The sequence below is a fragment of the Neovison vison genome, chromosome 5 (assembly GCF_020171115.1).
Source record: "Neovison vison isolate M4711 chromosome 5, ASM_NN_V1, whole genome shotgun sequence".
In the NCBI taxonomy this organism is placed as follows: domain Eukaryota; kingdom Metazoa; phylum Chordata; class Mammalia; order Carnivora; family Mustelidae; genus Neogale; species Neogale vison.
The window spans coordinates 64,277,794-64,302,346 of NC_058095.1; the positions used below are offsets into that span (position 1 = coordinate 64,277,794).

Sequence of the window (24,553 nt, forward strand, 5' to 3'; positions counted from 1 at the left end):
TGCAAAATTACAAAAAGCTTCTGTTTTGTCTATTTTTAAAAAAAGATTTTTACTTATTTATTGACAGACAGAGATCACAAGTAGGCAGAGAGGCAGGCAGAGAGAGAGAGAGGGAAGCAGGTTCCCCGCTGAGCAGAGTGCCCAATGTGGGGCTCAATCCCAGAACCCTGGGATCATGACCTGGGCCAAAGGCAGAGACTTAACCCACTGAGCCACCCAGGTGCCCCTGTTTTGTCTATTTTTTAAAATGATACTATCTTTGGTGAAATGGATGAAATCAAAGGGGAACCTCACACAGAGTGTTGATAGAGAGTAATTCAGCACTGTTAAAATAAATGTTCATGTCCCTTTTATCTAGTAATCCCATGTCTGAGAATCTACTCTACAGAAATGATCCAGAAAGCTGGGGGAAATCATATGGACAATGTAGTTACTGAAGTTTGTTTTTTTTTTAAAGATTTTATTTTTAAGTAATCTCTGCACTCAACGTGAGGCTTGAACTCACAACCCCAAGATCAAGAGTCACATGCTTTACTGACTGAGCCAGCCAGGGGTCCCTGAAATATTGTTTATAATAGGAAGAAAACAAGTAGCAAAAAAAAAGGAAAACAACCCAATTTTCAAGAACAGAGAATATTAAGTAATTTATGAAATAATCACTGACCAGAACATTATACATTATTAAAAATAATCGTGACGCTAATAACTTTTTTAAAAAAAACCCTACAATATAATATCCAGTTGTACAAGTAGAAAAAAATATAGAAATTTTAAGTTGTTTGAGGGTGTGGAATTGAGTCCCTATTTTCTCTAATTTCTACATTTACTGTGGATTTAGAAAGACCCAAGTCCCAATCCCAGCTGCGCCACTCCAATGAGTTATAAAAACCTTTCTATGCTTCGGTTTCCTTGCCTATAAAGTGTAAACCAAAAATACAGCCACTTTGCAGGAGTGTTTTGAGAATCAAATGAAATAACTTGAGTGCTGTGCCTATCACCTAACAAACATGTTATTTTTGTCACATGACAAAGTGTAAACGTGTTTACGTGGGGGGCGGGGGGACTGAAATGAGGAAGCTACTTCACACATAGTGTCTGTTTCCACTTGAAAGTTTAATATGGTTAGTTTCATGCTCTCCCTACTTTTGTGGGTTTCTTCTGCTTAGACAACAATTACTTGTAAACCCACTTGGCAAAGGGAAGATTAAAGGAAGTGAAACATCTACTCTCCACTAGAACCCTGTAAAGATACATCATCTGTGGAGACCACTAGTAAAGGAACAAAACGGAGCCATATTAGTGAGTCCTGCAGCAGAAACAGGGAATGTTTGTGTCTTTTTTTTCCTTTTGCAGTCTAACAAGGTGAGGAAAATCACATTGTTTGAGTAAACTTAAAACATCAACTTCCTTCATTACTGAGCTAAATATTTTATCCTAATAAGACAGAGGAAAAAGGAAAAAACAAAAACAAATCCAAAAAAACCGAAAAAATTCATTTCCAGAAAAACAGAATGGTGAAGAGACATTTCAAAGTAGCCTGTGCCTTTGGCTGGGGTGAGGACGGGGCTGGGGGCTAGGGGAGGGTTAGTGCAAAATACTGTCTAAACAGAAACCGTATAATAAGTAACTTCCTAGAAAAGCCTCTATCTTTGTCACATCTTTGAAGTTCTGCCATCTAGGCCTCATGAGCACAATGTTTGGCCCAGATATTAAGCTCTGGGACATTATCAGGCCCTCGGCAAGATGGGAGGGCGCACTCCACAGTGCTCACCTTCAAGGGCAGAGGGCTCTAGAACTTTCTGGGGGCCTAAGAACCAGTCAAGTGGGTGGTTCTCTGTCCCACACTTGCTGAAAAGAATGCACAGAAGCAGCCCTATTCACTTTGGTTGTGAAAACAGATCTCCATAGCACTAGTAATTAGTACCCACAGGGAGGATTTCTTTTCTCCCAGACTCTATATATTAAAGTCAGCATTAATGATCCTTACTGTGCAAGATGAAAAAAGTAACAGGCAGGGAAAAAAAGACTATTTTTTCAAGATATCAAGAAGACGAGTTTCAAATTCATTTTTAGCCCCCCAAAAGCATGAATGTAGCATTCAATGATCTAGTCCATGAATCACATACACAAAAATGTATTAATCAGGCCTTAGTCACATCAGGGTTCACTGAGTATGTTAGACATTATACCTAAAGCAGAAGAACCTCTTCCCCCAGAGAGAGCTATACTTCTAAGATTTTCCAACCCCATCTTAAATAATAACCAACTATGTACTTACTGCAAAGGCTCTGGCTTCTCGTGCCTCCGGGGAGCTGCTGACCTCAATCAGCAAGTCAGCCGCACTATTCTGGGGTTTGGTGCTGGCCGGGGAGGAAAACCACACTCAAGGGGCCCAGGCAGTGAGCATCTGAGCAAAGCTTCACTCAGGAAGCAGGCAGGCTCCAAGGCTTCTGACAGCCTCCCCCCACCCCACCCCTCCCTGCTCCCTCTCCCTCTCCCTCTCTCTCTCTCTCTCTCTCTCTCTCACACACACACACACATACACACACACACACACACACACACACACACACACACAGCAAAATCACTTCTCTCCTACCGGTTCCTGAATACTTAATTTGTACCTCTCTAAAACACAAGGATTTAAAAACATGGGCTGACTAGCATGTTGCTCTTTCAAACCTGAGATATCAAACAGAAGGGAAAAAAAAAAAGAAAAGAAAAAAAAAAAAGCTAGTCTGTCTTCAAAGGTGAGTTTGCCTCGAAGCCTCAGGGCCCCTCACTTGCCATAACCTGTGGGCTGTAGCATGTTCTAGGTGGGATGGGGAAGTCAGGCTAGCTCAGGAAACCTTTCAAAGCAGGCAGTTCTTGTGAGCTGAGTGAAAACTTTCTCAGAGATGAAGCACCTAAACCTCCAAGCCTCTGGTTGTTGGCTGAAATTCCCTTTTTTTCATTCTAAATATTTTCATACCTAGTTTTGAATTCAGAGAATTCCAGAATTACGCACACCCTCCCAAAACCTGAGGTCCACGTGTCCTGCTACTTTGGATGGTCTGCACGCCCCAGTGACGATGAGCCCTGCCTGTAAAAACAGGGAAGGAATTCGTGAAGGTAAACAAGCAACATAGTCCTATCTGCCCTCAGCAAGAACTGTAGTCATCGGGGCTGAGCTTAGTCACCGCCACGAGGTGGAGGTTTATTGCGATTATACTGGATAATAAGGGTGAGATTTAGCCAAGTATCTCTTACACGGCACGGAGGCTTTACTTAGGAGACAGCATGAGTCTGCAGAGCCTCGGGGACACTGAGTCCCCCCTCATATGCAGACTTTGCCTTTTTTTTTTTTTTTTAAGATTTTGTTTGTTTATTTGACAGACAGAGATCACAAGGAGGCAGAGAGGCTGGCAGAGAGAGGAGGAAGCAGACTCGCCACGGAGCAGAGAGCCTGACGCAGGGCTCAATCCCAGGACCCTGGGATCATGACCCGAGCCGAAGGCAGAGGCTTCAACCCACTGAGCCACCCAAGCGCCCCAGACTTTGCCTTTCTAACAACAGATCACAGTAAGGGGCTGTGGCCATGCAGTTAAGAGCTGGCCTTCCCCTGTGGGCACTGTTCTTACAAACGTGGCCCCATGCCACCCAGGCAAACGCCTCTGCCTTTGGTGGCCTTCCCTCTTAAAGAAAGCAGGGGACAATGCATGGGACCTGCTCTCACTGGAGAATATCCATCTTCCCAGGGCGGGGCAGGGGCAGGGGAATAAGGGGACCTAACTCACCTGGGTGTCATCTCTCCCCCGCCCTAACCCCACCACTAGCTTAAGCAAAAGAACAAATTTATTGGCTTGACTAACTGGATAGTCTAAGGATGCATTTGAGCTGGCTTTCAGCCAGGAGACCGGGAGGTTCCAAAGTCATCAGGAACCTGTTTTCATCACCTTTCAGCTCTGTTTCCCCAAGTTCAATGCATTCAAACATGGTGCCCTTGGGATGGGAAAGCCTTTTAAGGCAGCACTGCATGATTAGAAGTCTATGGCATTCAAGACCTCAGAAGACAGGCACTCCTCAGAGAAGAACCTCAGAGTGAGACCCTCTCCAGCCCCATGGTAAGGGAGAGGGACCTGGGTGACTGACAGCCCCACTAGTTATAAGAAGAGCAGTTCCCAAAAGCAAAAAAAATGCTGGACTGGCAAAAAAAAATACAGGCTAGTGTGCTGGCTTAAGCCTGCCTGTCTTTCTTTCTTTTTTAATATTTTATTTATTTATTTGACAGACAGAGATCACAAGTAGGCAGAGAGATGGTGGGGACAGGCTCCCCACTGAGCAGAGAGCCCAATGTGGGGCTCGATCCCAGGACCCTGGGATCATGACCTGAGCCAAAGGCAGAGGCTTAACCCACTGAGCCACCCAGACACCTCTGGCTTAAGGCTTTCATGTGATTGCATCTTACCAATCAGACCATAAATCTATTACCAGAAGGACATACACAAAGTGTTCAGGGTGGCTATTGTGTGTCATTTCTTTTTTAAATTCACACTGTATGCTCTAGATTTTCTAAAAATTAATAAAAAATTACTAAATTGTATAATAACACAATACATCTAAATAAGTTATTGTATGCTAAACAAGTTCTGCTTATGAGTGAAAATATGTATAGAATATCTATGAATAAATCTGGTAAGAAAATTGCAATCACACCCCCCACCCCCAAATCGATAACATTTTACTGAGTAACAAAATAGAGGACTGGATGAAAAAAACATACCAACATACCATGATATTGATTCTGCACAAAATAGTTATATAAATGTATTATAATTCCAATAAAAATTCTAACACGATTAAGAGTTATGAAAATGATGCCTTATAAAACTATCCTAAAATGTACCTGGTAGAGTAATTCTTCCCTATAGAAGATATAGAATAATTTATTCTTCTCTGTAGAAGCAAATTGTTGAAAAAAATATGAAAAGAGACTTGTACTACCAGATATTAAAAGAGACCAGAGAAGTAAAATAATTGCAGTGTTGTGGTTCAGGAATAGAAACATCGTAAATGGATCACAACAAATCCCAAAATAAGAATTAAGATAAAGATAGCATTACTAATCTGAGGATAAAAAAATGGATTGTTTTTAAAAATGGCATTGGGAAAATTGGCTAAACATTTAGAGAGAGAGAGAAAAAAGACTTTTACCTCATACTATGTATCCAAATGATTTCTGATAGAATAAAAATTTAAGTGGAGAAAAAAAAAAGAAGAAGAAGAAGCATTATCAGAACTAGAAGGAAAGAGGTGGTTCAGTCATTAACCGTCTGCCTTTAGCTCAGGTCATGATCTCCAGATTCTGGGATCGAGCCCCGCATTGCGCTCCCTGCTCAATGGGAAGCCTTCTTGTCCTCCAACTCCCCCTGCTTGTGTTCCCCCCTCTCTCTGTGTCAAATAAATAAATCAATCTTTAAAAAAAAGAACTAGAAGGAAAGAGAGGAGATTGTATATCTGAACAAGGTGAGCAAGGCCTCTCTGAGCCCACACACAAAGGCAGAATACATAAAAAAAGACAGATTTGACTTTGAAAATAAAAAGCCTCCGCGAATAACGAAAATCCTATAAATAAAACAAAGAGGCCAATGACAAAATGAGACAAACATCTCTGCACCTCTGGTTCAGTTATTCCATTTGTAGGAATGTATCCTATGACAATAATCATGGATGAATGCAAAACTGTATGTGCAGGAGTTATAAACTGATCCTTGATTGTAACAATGACAACAAAGGAAAGAATTGAAAGTCTAATTGGTTACATTATGGTTTATCCATGTAATTAAACACCATGCAGCCATTAAAAGTGATACTATATCAATATTCCCTATGACACAGATGTAAAAATCCTTAACAAAGCACCAACAAACCAAATTTAGCAACATATCTAAGGGATTATATACCAGGGCCAAGTGGGATTTACCCCAGGAATTCAAGGTTGGTCCAACATATGACAACCAATCAACATAATACACCATATTGATAGAATGAAGGACAAAACCACAGGATTTTTCCAATAGAGGCAGAAAAAGCATTTGACAAAATCCAATGCCCTTCCATAATAAAAATATTCCATAAACCAGGAATAAAAAGGAAATTCCTCAACCTGATAAAGGCCAACAATAAACACCCCACTTAAGGGTGAAAATCAGAAAGTTTTCTCTGACATCAGGAGCAAGATAGAGATGTCTCTGCTCTTGCCACTTCTGGTCAACATTGTATTGGAGTCTTTAGCCAAGGAAATAAGGCAATAAAAAGAAAGGCATCCAGATGGGTAAGAAAAGTATAACTATCTCTATTATCTAATGATCTTCTATGTAGAACATCTCAAAAAATCTTTAACAAAACAGAGCTAATAAACTTATTCAGCAAGGTTGTAGGATACAAGATCATTATATAAAAATAATTTTCAATTCTACATACTTGCAATGAATAATCCAAAATAATAACAAAGCAATTCTATTCACAATGACACCAAAAGGGAAGGCATACTTAGTAATATATTTAACAAATTATGTGCAGAGTTTTTTTTTTTTTTTAAAGATTTTATTTATTTATTTGAGAGAGAGAGACAGTGAGAGAGAGCATGAGAGAGGAGAAGGTCAGAGAGCAAAGCAGACTCCCCATGGAGCCGGGAGCCCGATGTGGGACTCGATCCCGGGACTCCAGGATCACGACCTGAGCCGAAGGCAGTCGTCCAACCAACTGAGCCACCCAGGCGTCCCGAAAAATGTTAAAGAAGTCTTAAATGGACTCTTGTGTTCATGTATTGTAAGACTTAAGAGGACAATATTCCTCAAGTTTATCTACAGATTCAACACAATCCCTATCAAAATTCCAGTTTCTCTTTTTACAAAAATGGACAAGCTAATTCTATAGCTCATATGGAAATGCAAGGGACTCAGAATAATCAAAACAATCTTGAAAAGAAGAACAAAGCTGAAAGACTCTCACTTCCCAATTTTAAAACTTAATACAAAGCCACGGATTGCATGGAGCACTGTGTGTTCTAAATCTTTATTATTTTTAAAAAAAGGTTTATTTATTTATTTGACAGCAAGAGACACAGCAAGAGAGGGAACACAAGCAGGAGGAGTGGGAGAGGGAGAAGCAGGTTTCCCGCCGAGCAGGGAGCCTGATATGGGGCCTGATCCTAGGACCCTGGGACAATGACCTGAGTCGAAGGCAGATTGTTAACGACTGAGCCACCCAGGAGCCCCAAAGCACTGGGTGTTCTAAAACTTACTACAAAGCTATAGCAATCAACACTGTTTGGTACTGACACAAGGACAGACATATGTAGATCTGTAAAATAGAATTGAGAGTCCAGAAATGAACCCATACTTTTAGGGAAGGTGATCTTTGACACGAGAGCCAAGACCATTCAATGGGGTAGGAGCAGTCTTTCCAACAAATGGTGCTGGCCAGCTGGATATTCATATTCAAAAGAATGAAACTAGACTATTTCATATTATATACAAAATTACCTGAAAGATGTAACAGCTGAAAACATCTTAGAAGAAAAGTTTAAGTGTAAAACTTCATGACCTTGGATTTGTAATGTTTTCATAGAGATCTTAAACACAAGTAACAAACAAAAAATTATGTAAATTAGCCTTCCTAAAGATTAAAAACTCTTGTGCTGCAAAAGGCAGTGAAAAGATGACCCATATATAATAGAAGAAAATAGTTGTAAGTCATATATCTGATATATGGGTCTGTTCTCCAGAACATGTAAAGAACCCTTACAACTCAATAATAAAGCAGCAAGTAACTCAACTAACGTATGGGCAAAGGATTCAAATACATACATCTCCAAAGAGAACATAAAATATACAAATGGCCAGGGCGCCTGGGTGGCTCAGTGGTTAAAGCCTCTGCCTTCAGCTCAGGTCATGATCCCAGTGTCCTGGGATCAAGCCCCACATGGGGCTCTCTGCTCAGCGGGGAGACTGCTTCCTCCTCTCTCTCTCTGCCTTCCTCTCTGCCTGCTTGTGATCTCTGTCAAATAGATAAATAAAACCTTTTTAAAAAATATACAAATGGCTGATAAGCACATAAAAAATGTTCTTAGGCATTAGAGCTAGGCAAATCAAAGCCACAATGAGATACCACTTCACACCTACCAGTAATGGGTACCGCCAAATAGATAATAACAAGCATTGCCAAGGTTATGGGAAATCAGAACCCTCATCCATTGTTTGTGGGACTGTAAAATGCCGTGACTACTGTGAAAAAACAGTTTGGCAGTCCCTCAAAAAGTTAAGCACAGAGTTACCATTATGGCCCACAATTCTACTCCTTGCCCCTAAAAAACTGAAAATAAGAATTCAAACAGAAATCTGTACACATATATTCATAACAGCACTATTTGTGATGGGCAAATGGTAGGGGGAAAAAAAAACCCCAAATCCATCAACTGATAAATGGATAAACACAATGTATATGTATACAACGGGATATTATTATCAGTAAAAAGGAATAAAGTAAAAAAAAAAAAAAGAAATGTTCATCCATGCTACAACGTAGATGAACCTTGAAAATTTTATATTGAGTGAAAAAAGCCAGACACAAAAAGCCACATACTGTATGAGTACATTCATATGAAATTTCCAGAATAGGCAAATCCCTAAACACAGAAAGTAGATTAGTGGTTTCCATGGGATGAAGGGGGGGCACAAAGGGAGAGTGACTGCTAACAGTTCCAGGATTTTGGAGGAGGTGGTGGGGTGACAAGAGGTTCTGGAATTTGATAATGGTGACTGTTGTGCAAGTTTGTGAAATACAAGAAAACCACTGTACCTACACTTGAAAAGGTGAATTTTATAGTAAGTGAATAATACCTCAATTTCTAAAGTAATACTGTAAAATATCTGATGATACAGAATAATGATAACCTAGTGGAAAATAGACTATAAATGGTGTGTATGGTAGGAGGCCATATTCACTGAGGTAAAAGAAAAAGAGACTTAAAGAAACTTTATATATTAAAAATGGCTATTCGTGGCACCCTTGTTGAAGATCAGTTGGCCATGGAGGCATGGATTTATGTCTTATTTTATTGGTTTATATGTCTGTCTTTATGCCAGTACCATACTATTTTAATTACCATAGCTTTGCAGTTTATTTTATTTTAATATTATTTATTTATTTATAGAACATGAGCGGGAAATAAGATGCCCTATCTTTGTTCTTCTTTCTCAGGACTGATTTGGCTATTCCTGTTTTCCTTGTGGTTCTATATGAACTTCAGATTTTTTTTTAATTTCTACAAAAAATACCACTGGGATTTTGATAGGGTTTGCAATAAATCTATAATGGGGAAAGGATAGTTTCTTTAACAAATGGTGTTGGGAAAACTAGGTATCGACATCCTAGGACAAAGCCAATGAGATTGGACCCCTTACCATACATCAAATCAACTCAAAATGGATTAAAGACTGAAACATAAGACCCCAAACTCTAACACCCCTAGAAAAAAAAAACAGGGCAAAACCTTCGTGACATTGGTCTTGGTAATAATTTCATCCATATGACACCAAAACCACAGGCAACAAAAACAAAAATAAACCAGCAGAATCCTACCAAACTAAAAAGGCTTCTGCCCACAGAGGAAAAACAATCAACAAAGTAAAAAAGCAACCTACAGAATGCGAGAAAATATCTGCAGAACATAAATCTGATAAGGGGTTAATCTCCAAAATATACAAGGAACTCTGACAATTCAATAGTAAAAAAACAAAACAAAACAACCCCCCCGAATACTTGATAAAAAGATGGGCTAAGGACTTGAACAGACATTTCTTCAAAGACATACAAATAGCCAACAGATTATGTGAAAAAAGGATCAACATCACTAATCGTCAGGGAAATGCAGATCAAAGTCACGGTGAGGTATCACCTCACACCTGCTGGGATAACTATCATAAAAACAAAACAAAACAAAACAAACTGAAAGACAGCGTTGTTGAGGATGTGGAGCAGTTGGAACTCTTGTACATTACTGGTGAGAATACAAAATGGTGCAGCTGCTGTGGAACAGTGTATAGTACCAAGGGTCCTCAAAAAATTAAAAGTAGAACGGCCTCATGATCCAGCAATCCCACTTCTGGGTATTTATCCAAAAGAAATGAAACCAGAATCTCTCCTGTGTTTACTGTGGCACTATGAGTAAGAGTGAGGATATGGAAACAACCTGAATGTCCACTGTCGGAGGAAGGGGTAAAGATGTGATATATGCAGACAATGAAATACCATTCAGCTTTGAAAAAGAAGACGAGTCTGCAATATTTAAGAACCTGGCTGAGCCTTGACAGCATGCTGCTGGGTGAAATCAAGGAGTCACAGAAAGCCAAAAACTGCATGATCCCACTTACACGAGGTATCTAAAATCATCCAATTCATAAAATCAAAGAGTGGAATGGTGGTTGCCAGGGACTGGGGGAAAGGGCACATGGGGATTTACTAATCAATGAGCATCAAGTTTTAGCCAAGCAAGATGAATAAATTCTAGAGATCTGCTATCCAATAGTGGACCTATAGCCAACAATAATATATTATTATACACTTAAAAATTTGCTAAGAGCTCAGGTTAAGTGTTCTTACCACAATAAAATAAAATTCAAAAGATAAAATAAATTCCTAAAAAAGAGACAGTTATCTCTTGTTGGTAGTGTTAACTTCCCTTATGCTTTAAAGAGTCTTCTCCACTAATTGCGATGAATATGTAGGAGTTTTACAATTTAAAAAATACTGTTTAAGGGGCACCTGGGTGGCTCAGTGGGTTAAAGCCTCTGCTTTCGGCTCGGGTCATGATCCCAGGGTCCTGGGATCAAGCCCCACATCGGGCTCCCTGCTCAGCAGGGAGCCTGATTCCTCCTCTCTCCTCTCTCTGCCTACTTGTGATCTCTGTCTGTCAAATAAATAAATAAAATCTGAAAAAAAAATACTGTTTAAGCATAAGAGCAATTATCTATCATGAGAGCATCAGACTCTCAATACTGATGGCTTATACTGCAGAAAGTAAGTTCATTTGACCCAAGGAAGACTTTCTTAATTGCAGAAATAATTAAAGCCTGGATAAGACATCCTTTGCAGGGGCCATGAAATCTCTACTCTTGGATGGTCTAGAACAGGGTAAGACTGGCCTGCAGTGGCATGTCCGGTTGCTCATCTGCATGGAGGCTGGGCCGTGTCAGGGTGGTCTAGATCCAAGAGCTGGATGGATGAATCCAAACCAGTGCTGAAGGAAACCTCTGTGCGGGCTGAGCTCCTGTGTGCCTCAGTGGGAAACCCGCCAGTTCTCCAAAGAACAGAATTTCCTAAACCTTAGCCAAAAATGGAAGCCTAAAAATGCTCTGTTTTGCTCTTGCAAAATGAATTTATCAGCTCTAAAAATAACTAGGACAAAGCCAAAAGATGAAAGTGACTCTGAATCGGTTGCAAAGACATGTGTGTCAAATGTTTACAAAGACCATCACAGTCAGATCCTTAGGACTCTTGGACCCAAGAGAATCTGTTATGAGGCAGCACGAAAATACACATGCCCAGGAGTGAAAATGGTGAAGATCTTATCTTCATGGGTCTCTAAGCTTCATCCAGTCAGCAAGAGATCCAGTCTTCATTAGCGCAAAAGGATTATAAATATAAATTGTTTATCTGATAATTTCAGTAGGTCGTAACGAGTATGTTAATCTACTAACTAAATACAATCTGGAACTTGACACATGCACATAGTATAGAAATACGTCGCCTTCTTTGTAAATATCTATCAAGCCTGACCGTAAACTACTCATTTTAACAGGAACTTGACTTCTATGTTAACCTAACCATCTCTCTCGATGACTTTTTAATTTAGTTTTAAAGCATAACATTTCACTGTGAGAAATTACACAGAGAGAAGTAATTACAGAGGGAGGCACAGCATACTGGGCAAGTCGTGGTTAGGGAAGTTGGCCTTCTGAGCTAAGCAGCGAGGTTCATCACACGGTCCCCCAAGAAACATGAAGGGGAGGCTCTTTGTGCAAATGCATGACTGGGGACAAGAAGTTTGTTGGCTTACAAGTTACCATACGCTGATACATTTTCTTTTGAAAAGGCCCCCCTGCAGTGCCTGATTAATTCACACGCCTGAATCCTGAGAGGTCTGGCAGCCAAGAGGTATGTCTGGCTCTAGAGATGGACCCTCCCTGCTGTCCTCCGCCGCCCCTGCCCCACCCCCACACTGACCACCTTCTGCATGGTGTAGCACACCTGCCGCCCACACTTCCCTCCCCAGCGGAGTGAGAATGCTGAGTGAGGCTGTGCATATGTTTGAATTTGTTTAATTAGCCAGGAATAGGAAAGCAGCGACTCTTTTGGTTTCCAAGCAGATGTGAAACTAATTTTGGGAAAGAACAGGAGCCCCAGAGAGTTCGAACAATGACTCAGCTTCAGTCCCTCACAATTCCCATCACACTTGGGGATATGCCCATCAGCGATGCTGCTGCCACCAGGATTCTGAATCTGAACAACGCCTCTCAGACCTCTGTTCTTCTGGTTGTCCCACTACCACACTCCCTCTGGCCTAGTGTGCTCCCCAGTCTCAGGTCCTTTCCCTCCCCTGCCAGACTCATAGTCTCCCACCTCCCATTTGAACCCCAAGATCCTTCCACCATGCTCCCCACCAGTCCCCGGATGTCTTTACTAAGGCCCTGCTCAGGCAGCCACCAGATTAGGGATTGCCAAATCATATATTCTTTGTTGCCGACCTGGGTCTCCCAGTGGAACTATAAAGACAGAACCTGGGGTGCCTGGGTGGACTCAGTGGTTTAAAGTCTCTGCCTTCAGCTCAGGTTGTGGTCCTGGGATGGAGCCCCGCATAGGGCTCTCTGCTCAGCAGGGAGCCTGCTTTCCTTCCTCTCTCTCTGCCTGCCTCTCTGACTACTTGTGATCTGTCAGTCAAATAAACAAAAAAAATCTTAAAAAAAAAAAAAAGAACCTGCCTAAGGCCATGTGGCCCTAGGTATCTCTGAGCAATTGATTTATGTAACTCTAACTGGCTTCCTATTGAACCTTCCAAAAAAAAGCATTTATGTGGGACGCCTGGGTGGCTCAGTTGGTTAAGCAGCTGCCTTCGGCTCAGGTCATGGTCCCAGCGTCCTGGGATCGAGTCCCGCATCGGGCTCCTTGCTTGGCCAGGGAGCCTGCTTCTCCCTCTGCCTCTGCCTGCCACTCTGTCTGCCTGTATTTGCTCTCGCTTCTCTTTCTATGACATATAGATAAAATAAAAATCTTTAAAAAAAAAAAAGCATTTATGTTTAAGAATATCTTGGTCAAGCCAGGTGGCTCAGTTGTTAGGTGTCTGCCTTCAGCTCAAGTCATGATCCCAGGGTCCTGGGATGGAGTCCACCATAACATCTGGCTCCCTGCTCAGCGGGAAGCCTGCTTCTCCCTCTCCCACTCCCCCTGCTTGTGTTCTCTCCCCCAACCCCGTCAAATAAATAAAATCGTAAAAAAAAAAAAAAAAAAAGGATATCTTGGACAAGTTTAATTCAGAAGGGGAGGGTCATTAGTTTGCCTGGGAACATGGGTCAAGCCTTCTTCTCCAAGTCAGCCTTAGCATTAACAAAGCTGATCTCCAATCTCCATCAGTCTGATTCCTGTCTCATGTTTTGTTTGTTTTTGGGTTTTTTTTTTTAAGGATTTTATTTACTTATGAGAGAGACACAGAGAGAATGAGTTGGAGGGACAGAGGGAGAGGGAGAAGCAGACTCTCCACTGAACAGAGAGTCAACGTGGGGCTTGATCCCAGGACCTTGAGACCAAGACCCAAGCGGAAGGCAGACACTTAACCCACTGAGCCACCCGGGAGCCCCCTGACTCATGTTTCTTTGCTGATTTTGAGCTATATTTGTGATGGTGTGGTGGAGAAGAATGATGTCAACAGTAATTTTCCAAACCCTGAGCAACCGCCTTTGATCTCTGGTCCCACCTTCCCTGGTATACAGAGGGGCCTTCCCTAAATCCACAGTAAGTGGAAAGAAGAAATGAATACAGAAAAAAACAGCAGTTAATGAAATGAAAACATTTTTTAGAATGGTCTAGAAGATGAAAAAAACTGAAATTAAAAACAAGAGAAAGGATGTAATTACATGTATGGATTTGTAAATTAGGCGAAACAGATAATTTTCTAGGAAAACACAGATTACCAAAATTAACTCAAGAAGAAACAAACACACAGAGAAAAGGCAAAGGATAAGAAATGGCAATTCACAAAAGGAAAAATACTAATAAAAATGTGAAAAGATGCTTAGTCTACCTAGTATCCAACAAACATGAACTAAATCCATGTAATGTTTTAAAGTCCATCTCATGGACTAATATATTTGAAAGGGATAAAAAGTGTTAGCAAAAATGTGGGAAATACACACTTTCACACAATTGCGTGTATGGCTCCTGGGAGGCAGTTGGAGTGGAGATTGTAAAGAGGGCTTTCCATATTTTACTCTATTTCTATATTTGAATTTTTTAAGAATGTGTTTTTTGTTTTATACCTGAAATTTGAACAGTGGAATTCCTAAATCCATATGAATTCCACAAGAATTGATACCAAAGTATTTATTGTATGTTTAAGATCGGAGAACAAAGTAATTTGAAATGAGGAGATAGATTGTAAAATAGTTTATGGATCTGAAACAGGTGTAGAAAAGGAGAAACAGAAAAATAAGCAACCAAGTGCAGACTGCATATGATACCCAAAACAGCACATGCAAAAACAAGAGCTCCCTGAGGACAAAAACTCTGTTCTAGTCACTGCATATCCCTCTGCCCCTTACAGAGTGCCCAGAACAGAACACTAGTCAATGTTTGCTGAATCAATGAAAGAAAAATGGAACTAAAGAATATCAGAAGGTACTCTGGGAATTTCAATTTCAAAAGAAGCAAATGAAACAATTCTGCTCACATATATTTCCCAAATTTGAAATGTAAAATTATTTTCACTGAAATCCTGTTATATTCTAAATGTAATCAGCAAGTTTGGAATTTAGAATTGCGCTGGTCATTTTTCTGCAGCTGACATTCAGTTAAAAGAATGTGGTCCATCTTGGTTAGTCTTTTACTACCTTTTCACAATATACTGTCATCATACTCATGTGCTGGTATTTATAGTTGTTAAAATTCACAGTTTTGGGGGTGCCTAGGTGGCTTAGTCAGCTGAGTGTCTGCCTTTTGCTCAGGTCATGATCCTGGGTCTGGGGATTGAGCCACACGTAGGACTCCCTGCTTTGTGGGGAATCTGCTTCTCCCTCTGCCCTGTACTCTCTCTCTCTCTCTCAAATAAATGAGTAAGATCTTTTTTAAAAAATTCACAATTTTCACCTTTTTCTACTTTGTAGCATTATATATGTTCAGGAAATTTAACATAGCAACGTGGATCAATGAAATGTAAAAGACAGGTTGTGAGTGATATAAATATGACTCCTGGGGCACCTGGGTGGCTCAGTGTGTCAAGCTTCTGCCTTCAGCTCAGGTCATGATCTTGGAGTCCTCGGATCGAACCACGCATCGGGCTCTCTGCTTAGCAGGGAGCATGCTTCCCCCCTTCTCTCTCTGCCTGTCTCTATGCCTACTTGTGATCTCTCTGTGTCAAATAAACAAATAAAAATCTTTAAAAAAAGAAAAAAATATGACTCCTAACAACGGTAAGATCACTACTGAACAGGACTAAGATGCGAGGTGGAAAGATGTGTGTCCTGTAGGTCGAGTGACATGCCACACAGGCACTTAAGAAAGGGGAGTGCAAATAGGAGGTACACCCACAAAGGCTGAAAAATTGGGAGTTTATTGGACCATTCACCCATTTGCTCCTAAGCTAGAGCATTTCACTGCTTTTATGAAGCTTCGGAAGGAGTGTCAGTAAACCACAAATGTCTTTCGTGTCACTTTCAATGTACAATGGCCTCTTTGGTAAACCAAATGAGCTCTGCCTCAAGGGCAAAATAATGTTTCTCAGTGCAAAACCGATGCATTCATCACCAAAGGAAAAGAACAAAACTCCTGAGGCCTCGCTTAAAGTTGCCCTCTTCAGAGATAAAACACATTCAGACACACACTAATGAAACGTCTTCAGGAAGAGTCCCAAAGTTACTATACGTGTATTTTGGTCAGCAAGAACACAGATTGAGATATTAGCAAAATTCCTCCATCAAAAAATGCACCAAACCTCAAGGAATCCCAATGGCATGCCACGGGGAAGAGGAACTGTGAGCCTACATGTGGGCTGCCAGGTAATTTCAATTTACCATTGACTGGAACCTCTGTGGATGAATCAGTGCCTTTCATGTGTGAGGTTCATATTCAAGGACCGAGGCATGCAGTGGAGAAGGAGCCCAGGGACCTGTTGTGTGGGCAGCCAGGAAGAAAAGAGCTGCTAAACAGAATAATTGCACTGGGTACCAATCTACACCACGGCTGTTTTTCTCTAGAACGCTGATGATCTAAATAATCGGATCTTCATTTGGTACTGAAAAAAGGATAAACATTTTGAATCAAACCGCAGTCACAGACAATCTGTCTTTTCAGTGTGTGGTAGGACAGGGAGTACCAGGGTTTGCTTTCTGCTCTGGAATTCACTGCCTGTTAAGGCGAAAGGCATTCACATGGATATCAGAAATGAGGAACAATATAAAACTGTATCTTCCTGACACTGAGAAGGCCAAAAAAGGCAATTTCTAGGATCTCAAATGACTGGCTTCCATAGTATAGGTTAAAAATCTATATTTAGGGGCGCCTGGGTGGCTTAGTGGGTTAAAGCCTCTGCCTTCGGCTCAGGTCATGATCTCAGGGTCCTGGGATTGAGCCCCGCGTTGGGCTCTCTGCTCGGCGGGGAGCCTGTTTCCCTCTCACACTCTGCCTACTTGTGATCTCTCTGCCAAATAAATAAATAAAATCTTAAAAATAATGAAAGAAATCAATATTTGGAACAGCCTGAATCCTAGCCAAAATATCGTGATTTCTTTTTTTTAATGCTAGAATGTTTTAGGGCAACCCGATGGGACCAAACTATAAGTAGCTAAGTCTCCACCAGTTCGACGTCCCCAGTGGTGGGACAGTTTTCTTTACAAATTGAATAATTTTTTCATATATTATTGCATCCTTTGAAACTACACGGAAATGCTGCAAAGCAATATAAACAAGCATTTTGGGATGGCGAACTCCCTCCGGCATGAGAGACAGGAGATCAAGCTGGAAAGCAAGACAGGGAGCAAACCTCAAACCACTTTACCTGCCTTTGCTGAGGTGTTTGGATGCAGTAACCCTTAGCTGGGGAGAACAATTTAAGTAAAGAAGCAAAATGACCAGGTTCACATTTCGGAAAGACTGCTCTGATGTCAGTGTGGAGGACAAATATAAGGGAGTATGAGTGGAGGCAAGGGACCTCCCAACAGGCAATTTAAACACCTTTGATGAGAAATAACCATCTAAGAGTATGACAGCAAAATTCAAAGGAAGTGGAATCAAGAAGATACTGCCATGGAAATAACAGGACTTGATCACCAGTTGGATCTGGGGGAGGAAGAAGGAGTCTCCTGGTTTGGGCACAATTTGTTGAGATTGGGAAAACAGAAGGTTGGCCATGTGTACTGGTTATCTACCACTGTGCAACAAGTTACCCACAAAATTTAGCAGCTTAAAACAACTAACGTTTATTACCTCCCAGTTTCTGTGGGTCGGGAATCTAGAAGAGGTTCAGCTGGGTGGTTCTAGGTCAGGGTCTCTCGTGAGGCGGTTCTAGGTCAGGGTCTCTCATGAGCCTGCAGTCTGGATGTCAGCAGGGGCCGCATCATCTGAAGGCTTGACCAGGGCTGAAGTTGCACGGGGTTCACTCACATGCCTGGCAAGTAAGTGCTGGTGGTGGGCAGGAGATGTCAGTTCATTTCCCAGTGAACCCCTCTATAGAGCTGCTTAAATATCCTTCTGTTATAGTGCTTGGCTTGCCCCAGATCAAATGATCCAGGAAGGAGAGCTACGAGGAGGCCACAATGTCCCTAATGACCTTGAAGTCTCACACCATCACTTCTGCCTTATTTCACTTACTAGAAAAGGTCTTTAGGCCTGCCCACGTCCAAGGACAGGGGAGACTTAAACTCTGCCTCTTGAAAGGAAAAGTACAAAGAATGGGTGGATAAATCTTAAAACCATTACACCACATAAGTGGATAATGAATTCAATTCATGCTGTTGGAAATGCCCAAGACAATCAGTTGGAAGTGTCCAGCAGGTAGATGAACACACCCCTAGGTCATTGCTGAATTTAGCAAGAATAAAGTTTATAAAACGTCAGAGTTAGAAGCAACGTCACAGAATTAAGGAGAAAATGAAACATAAAGGAAGTAGGGTCAGGTTACTCCTGTAAATTTCACCTGGAAAGGAAGTCAACAGTTAGTCAGAGTAGGGGATCTGGGTGAACAAAGGTAACATAGGTCTTGGTAAAATCCATTGTCCATTGACCTGGGCCAGCAGAGGGACCTCTTGACTTGAGAGAGAAGGAAAAGAAGAAAGAGTGGGTGCTATCTACTGTGGTCCTGTCTCTAGGGCAAATAGATAGGCAACAAACTGTCTGTTAGGAATATTGAGGGGACGCCTGGAGGAACATATCTCAAACTGGTTTGATACTTAAGCCTCCCTACCTTCTCTTGTTGTAGGCAGACCCCGGCTACATCTCGCTAGCCTGTTGTAGTTTTACCGTTCTGACTTACCTACTTTCCCGTTCCCAAACCTCACATAACCCGTACTTCTCCCTGGAAAGGCATTTGATCGGGTTGCCTATTGACAAAGAGTGACTTCAGCCTGTCCTCAGAATCTCTCCTATGGAAAGTACCCATCAGTAGCACCGGTTATTATTAAATTATTATTATTAAATCTTGGGGCCCTGCCCTGTTCCCAGTCTGTGGCCTAGTCGGACCCCTGTCTTGACCTCTAGTAGTATGGATGAGATATTAAAATATCTTTGAATCATAGTCTGTTAAATTCCTCAGTGGGGAACAGACAAACCTGTGCTAGTGCTGGTGTTTCTGTATTAGAGCTCCATTTTAGTATCTAGATTCTTTCATGCATTACCTCTCAGCTCCACTAAAACTTGTTTTAATACAATGTTCAATACACATGTAGTTCCTTTTCTGCTTTTTATGGCCTCCATAAAATTTGACCAACAGTAGATGAACATTAAACTATGACAATTCATGGAAATGGATACACTGATACCAGCAAGTCCCTATTTTAGCAGTTACCATGGTGACAATGTGCACAAATGGTATTTAAAGGTGCCAGTCTTTGAAACATCTTATTAGGCCCAAGATATTAAAACTAATGAAATTGTGGAGAAATTTCTTATTTTTGACATTTTAATGAAGAGGGTGGTTAAGCTAGTAATACTTCAGCTACTATTTTGAAAGCAACGATGACAGGTCAAACACTTTTCTAGGATTTTTTATTTAAGGTGTCACATTTAATTCTCAAAAAAGCCATGATGGGGCAGGTATTATTTTTTCTCCTTAGAGTACTTGAGGAAACAGGGTTCAGGGAGGTTATGCAATTTGCTCAAGTTCATACAACTTGTACATAGAAATCCTGTGATTTGCACAGGATCTCACCTAAGTCCAGGCTTTTTCCATTATCCCACATCACCCCTCTAATAATTGGCAACAAGGTAGTTATACCTTGGCCTCCTGCTGGATATTTCCCCCAAGCTCATACCACCATGCTTTATTTTCTCCATTAATAACTGATCGCAACCTGAAATTTTCTTATTTATTGCCTCTCTCTTCATTAAATTATGAACTCAACAAGAGCAGGTTGTCTCTTTTCTCACTGATCATCAGTACCTAGGACGTTATTTAGCATAGAGCTGGTAATCAATAAATATTTGTTGAATTAACAAATGAATAAAAAATTTCCAAGGAAGAAAAAGCACTAAAACAAATGCTGATATAAACATACATTTTTTAAAAAGCATTTGACAAGTTTAACACAGAATTTAAGTTATGATTGTTTTAAAGAAATACGCAAGTGCTTATTTGGGAAATACTGTGCTATTTTTTTCCATGCACTATTTCAGTAAAGCAGTAAGCAAACTTGCGAGATCATAAAAACAAAGATATGTTTCTATGATTCTGAAATTGTGCCTAAAAAGTCCCTCTTTAGAAAGACAAATACCATATGATTTCACTCATATGTGGAATCTAAGAAACAATACAAATGAGCATAGGGGAAGGGAAGGAAAAATAAAACAAAAACAGAGAATGAGCCAAACCATAAGAGACTCCTAACTATAGAGAAAAAACTGAGGGTTACTGGAGGTGGGGGGACAGTGGGGGGGTGAGCTAAATAATGATGGGTATTAAAGAGGGCACCTGAAATAATAATACACTATATGTTAACTAACTTGAATTTAAATTAAAAAAAAAATGGGGCACCAGGGTGGCTCAGTGGGTTAAAACCTTTGCCTTCAGCTCAGGTCATGATCCCAGGGTCCTTGGATCGAGCCCTGCATCAGGCTCTCTGCTCAGCAGGGAGCCTGCTTCCCCCTTCTCTCTCTGCCTGCCTCTCTGCCTACTTGTGATCTCTCTGTCAAATAAATAAATAAAATCTTTAAAAAAATTTTTTTAAAGTCCTTATTTTTATCAGCAAAATCAATTCAAAGCACGTAAATAAATGTGGTTGGGTGTGGGGTCCACTTCAGATTCTTTCTCTCTCACTCTGCCCCTACCCCCTTGCGCGCGCGCGTGCGCACGCTCTCTCTCTCTAAGAAAAAAAAAAGGAAAAGAAAAAGATGAATTTTCCTATGCACAAAGGATACCTGTAAACCACAGAAGAAAACCACCAATAACCCAAAACAGAAAGATATAAAAGTAATGAAAGGACACCTAACGTGTTCAACATCACTTTTAATAAAGGAAATGCAAATTAAAACTGTAAATGCATTTTACCTATCAGTATGACAAAAATTTAAAAACTTTGGTACACATCACCATGCTGGTGAGTATATGAGAAAACTAGCACTCTCACTTTATGCTAGTAGGCTATATATCGATAATTTCTGTGGAGGGCAATATGGCGCTATAAAATTTACAAATGCATATGTCCTTTGACAAGGCAATTCCACTCTAAGAATGTATTCTACAGTTTTATTCTTTCCAGGACTAAGAACTGGGGAGCAGGGAACAGAGGCAGAGGGGGAATTTTTTTTTTTATACCTAGATCCTCTTTTGAACATGTTGAATTTTGTATATTGTTCTTTGTTATTTTATTGCAAAGTGCAATTTTTAACTTGTATTCTTATAAAGGAAGTCATATGTACTTACTCTCCCCTTTAGGTAAAGCCAACATAGAGTAGGAAATTCCACATATGAAGGAAGTAGAGAAAGTCCTCACTACCTGAGCAACAGATAGACTGTCTTCCAGAGACAGGAATTCACTGAACAAAATTCAGAAAGGATTATAAGAATTGATACTTCTCTAGATCTTGAGTGAGTTACAGATTTCTCTAAATTGAGTGAGAGGCGGAAGCAAGAACTGTCCTCCCAAGGGCCCTGTTCCCCCCAAGGAAAGATAAGGGGCATCACGGAAAGGCTCATAGGAGGAGACGAAAAGGACACCATTAGAGGAAAATAGTCACACCATCACATGATGAACAAATGTTACATGAGGAAGAACAAGAAGTGAAACCAAAATGTTGGAAAAGTCAGTGAAATAGAAGACTCACTTGTGAAAATGGAATAGAGAAAACAAGGATGAAAGTGATTAGAAAGATGTTAAATATGGAAGATAGAGATGTGACATACAGACGATTACTATTTCTGAAGAACACAGAAAAACTAATGGTATGGAGGGAAAAATTAAGGATGCAGTGGAGGTAAACTTCCCTGAAATTAAGTAACTCAATCCATGGAATGAAAAGCACTCATAGTATACCTGGAAAAATCAGTAAGAGTGCAATCAAGACAGGATGTGTCCAGTCAAAGTTAACTGCTGCTCAAAGGCAAAGGAATAACCTGCCAACAATGAAACAGAAGCAGCAGATTACCCAGAAGAGGGACACAAATTAGACTCTACAATCTCCTTCAGTCTTCTCTACGATATTAGATGACAAAAGACAAAAGAGCAATGCCAGTGGAGTGTTGAGTGAAAGAAGGGACTCACGAATTCTTTACCAAGTTAAAATGTCACTCATATTTAAAGGAAAAAAAAAGTTATTATAAAACAGGAAGGAACTCAAAGAGTATAGCACTCGAGAGCCCTTAAGAAAAATACGGTCATAATCCAGCCAATTAAAAGTTAAATATAAGCATGTGTTCATTAATGGAAAGTTCACTGCATGAAACCATGTTGGTTCCATCTAGCAACATAGTGTGCATGGTCTTCCTGTAATAAGTCAACTCACCTCCTCCTTCCACTTATGTCCCCCACAGTCCACTCTCAACATGGCAGATGCAGTGACCATGTAACACCTTCAACAGAGCCCTCCAGTGGCTCCACATCTTACACAGGGTGAAGGGCAGTCTGTGCACTGGTCTACGAGGCATGCCCACATGTCCTCCTGACTCCTGCAACCACATCTCCCGCCCTGCCCTGGAGCTCCCAGCATCCTCACTGCCCCCAAACAATGGGCATGCTCCCCCTCAGGGTCTTTGCTCCAGGTGCTTCCTCCCCTTGGTATGATTTAACTAACTCCTTTTCTCACTTTGGGCTTTGCTCAAAAGTCATCTCTCGGTAGGACCCTCCATGACCACCCACCCTATTTAAAATTCTAACCCATCCCCCCTGGCACCCTGGATCTCACTTATCCTATTTTGATTTTATCTCCATAGTTCAGCATTTACTCTCTTCTAATATACAATTTCATTTACTCATTTATTAGGTGTATTGTTTGCTACTTTTAATTGTACATCCACTCCAGAGGCCAGGGATTTCTGTTTTTTTTCCGTTGTTGTTGTTGTTGTGGTTTTCTTCACTCATATAGTCCAAGCACTTAGAACAACACATGGTTTGGGATATTCCATATAAACAAAATTAGCAGTAGCACTGAATCAGTTAAGCAAAGAGCTATCTCTAAATATCATAAAGTCTATCAGCTGTAGCAACTTCTTTCTAGATATGCCTTGTGAGGCAAAGGAAACAAAAGCAAAAATAAACTATTACTACCTCAAAATCAAAAGCTTCTGCAGAGTGAAGGAAACAATCAACAAACTAAAAGTCAGGCCATGGAATAGGAGAATATATTTATGAATGACATAGCCAATAAAGGGTTAGTTTCCAAAATATGTAAAGAATTTATAAAACTCAACACCCAAAAACCAAATAGCACAATGCGCAGAAAACACGAATGGACATTTTTCCAAAAAAAACCTACCGATGGCCAATAGACACAGGAAAGATACTCAACATAGCTGATCATAAGGAAAATGTAAATCAAAACTATAATGAGATATCACCTTACACCTATCCGAATGGCTATAAAATCAACAACACAAGAAACCACAGGTATTGGCAAGGATGTGGAGAAAAAGGAACCTTTTGCATTGTTGGTGTGAATGCAAACTGGTGCAGCCACTATGGAAAACCATGGAGGCTTGCCAAAAAGTTAAAAATAGAATTACCCTACAATCCAGTAATTACACTACTAGATATTTACCCAAATACAAAAATACTAATTTATAGGGTTACGTGCACCCCAATGTTTATAGCAGCAGCATCTACAATAGTCAAATTATGGGAATAGCCCACCTGTCCATCAACTGATGAATGGATAAAAAAGTTGTTATACACGAATATTACTTGACCATAAAGAAGAACGAAATCTTTTCATTTGCAAGGACATGATTGGAGCACAATACTATGCTAAGCAAAATAAGTCAGGACAGGAAGACACATGCCATGTGATTTCACTCATGTGGGATTTAAGAAACAAAACAAATAAGCAAAGGGGAAAAAAGAGAGGCAAGCCAAGAAACACTCTTAACTACAGAGAACAATGTGATGGTTACCAGAGAGGAGTGGGTAGGGGGGCTGGGTTAAATACGTGCTAGGGATTAAGGAGCACACTTGCTCTGATGAGCCCTGGGTGTTAGGTGGAAGTGTGGAATCACTATATTATACACCTGAAACTAATATTATACTGCATGTTAACTGACTGGAATTCAAACACAAACTTTACTGTGTATTTAACTTTACATATATATATGTATATATACATATATATACACATACATATATATGTATATATAGACATAATTCAGTTTAAAAATCTTTTGACCACATATTAATTATGACTACAAAACTAAATACAATTTAAAGACATTTAGAAAGAAAAGCTAACAATGTAAAACAGTATTTCAACAATAAAAATTCCTAAAGGGTCATGATAATCAAAGATTTTTAAAAATTTTATATTTATTTATTTGACACAGAGAGAGAGATCACAAGTAGGCAGAGCAGCAGGCGGTGGGGCAGGGGGGAGCAGGATACCTGCCGAG

The 24,553-nt window shown here is 40.4% G+C and overlaps 1 protein-coding gene across 4 annotated transcripts in view; it reads right to left on the reverse strand.

The window, feature by feature from the left end:
- Positions 1-24,553, reverse strand: part of SPECC1 (sperm antigen with calponin homology and coiled-coil domains 1) — a 281,456-nt gene that overhangs the window by 221,190 nt on the left and 35,713 nt on the right. Inside the window, exon 1 of one of the 4 annotated variants that reach the window (XM_044249203.1) lies at positions 2,279-2,432. The exons of 1 other annotated variant lie outside the window; for it this stretch is intronic. The gene's annotated coding sequence lies outside the window, so the exon portion shown is untranslated. Of the gene's footprint in view, positions 1-2,278; positions 2,433-24,553 lie in introns of those variants that run through there. 2 more of the 4 variants (XM_044249205.1, XM_044249207.1) reach the window with 2 other exon arrangements.